Source organism: Capricornis sumatraensis, chromosome 7 (genome assembly GCF_032405125.1).
Source record: "Capricornis sumatraensis isolate serow.1 chromosome 7, serow.2, whole genome shotgun sequence".
In the NCBI taxonomy this organism is placed as follows: Eukaryota; Metazoa; Chordata; class Mammalia; order Artiodactyla; family Bovidae; genus Capricornis; species Capricornis sumatraensis.
In genome coordinates, this window is record NC_091075.1 from 75,973,696 (window position 1) to 75,975,532 (window position 1,837).

The following is a 1,837-nucleotide window of genomic DNA, read 5'->3' on the forward strand; positions in this document are numbered from 1 at the left end:
GAATCACAGCTGAGTTCACTTTTAGCTTCTTTAAACTAGGGAAGAAAAGAACAAAACTCTCTTCCATTGTTCACTTATATGAGTACAAAAAATATGGAAATGTCCAAGCTACTCATGATCTAGGAAACAACCCTAGACTTATTGGCACACCTAGTCACATTACCGTTAGTGGAGAATATACTTCTCTAGAAACATATCTATCAGTCTCATCTGATATTGGAGCAAAATTTTCCTACTGATAAAACGCAGTATTTGAACATATAGACATGGTTAGTCATGGGCAAAAACTTGACCCTTGGATTGTGCCAGTGACTATTCTGTTTCTGGGGACTGTGCTCTCAAAAAAGGTATCATCCCTAATTTTTTTAAAGGTATCATCCTTGAGTTGTGTTTCCTAGATAGTATTTAGGAAAATACTAAATATGCAGGATACAGCATGCTTGGGGCTGGTGCACGGGGATGACCCAGAGGGATGTTATGGGGAGGGAGGTGGGAGGGGGGTTCATGTTTGGGATCGCATGTACACCCGTGGTGGATTCATGTCAATGTATGGCAAAACCAATACAGTATTGTAAAATAAAATAAAGTAAAAAAAAAAAAAATTAGTGTTTAGTACTATCTACAAAATGCTGTTCCTACAATATGCTCTGTGAGAATGGGGATTGGAAACTACTGATCAAATACATGGGGAAAATAAAACGTATCACAGATACATTTTCTTAGAGAGTCATAGCTTCTGTTAGTATCAAGGCTCCAAGAACGCTTGTAGAAAATAAATGTTAAATCTAGCATTTTCCTAAAAGAAAGATTTTCTTCTCAGAACAAGCCAACCATTAATACCCTGAGAAATTCTTCTAGTTGCTGTTGTTCCATGTTCACTTTGATTAGGAATGCTTTAGGGTTTTTGTTTTTTTTTTCCCCCACTCGGAGCTTATTCATGATCTCTTTATTTCTTACAAAATCATGGAGCATTGAAAGGACCTCAGAAGCTACTGTAGCTCAGTGGTTTGCAAACTGTGGCATTCATGATAACAACCTTTGGAAGCTCTGTTAAAACAAGGATTGCTGGCTTCTTTCCTGGAGTTGGGCTCAATAGGTCTGAATTAGGAGGTTAAGTATTTGCATCCTAACAAGTTCCTGGGTGATTCTGGTGCTGCTGGCATGGGATGAGACTTGAAAACCTGTGATATAGGGGTGTTGTGTGGTCTACCATGTCTCCCTTCCACTTCTAGTGTCTGAAACTTTCATAGAATTTTTTACTCTCAATTTCCTCAAGTATCCTTAATTGTCTAGGACACATTACTTATTCCCAAACCATTAGGCTTGAATATGGGAACCAGGTGGTCACTCATTAGTTCTGGAGTTATTTCTGGAAAGAGAAACAGCTTGTTTTCAATGACCTCTACTGCCTCTGGCTGCTTTTGTTTTTTAGCTGTCTATCCATCTGGATGTTCATTTATTTACTTTTTGAATAAATGTTTACTGAGTACATACTATATTTGGGGCAATCTTTTAGGTGCTGGGCATATAGTGGAAAACAAAACATACACAGGTTCCTACTCTCACGAAAACTTACATAGAAGGGGAAACAATTTAAGAGGGAGATAAGTGAAAACAAAGAAGCAAAAAACAGGACATAGTAATGCTAGAGAGAAGGTCTGTGAGGGACTGACCAGTACTGTGGTCGGAAGATGACTTCGCTGAGGAGGGAGCATCTGAAGCGAATCCTCAGTGGCCAGTCGTATTTTTGAGATTATTTTCCTTTGGATTTGGCCACCTATTGTGTGGATTGTTAGTTCACTGTCAGCCTCACTCTTCTTTGGATTTGGATGCTGTG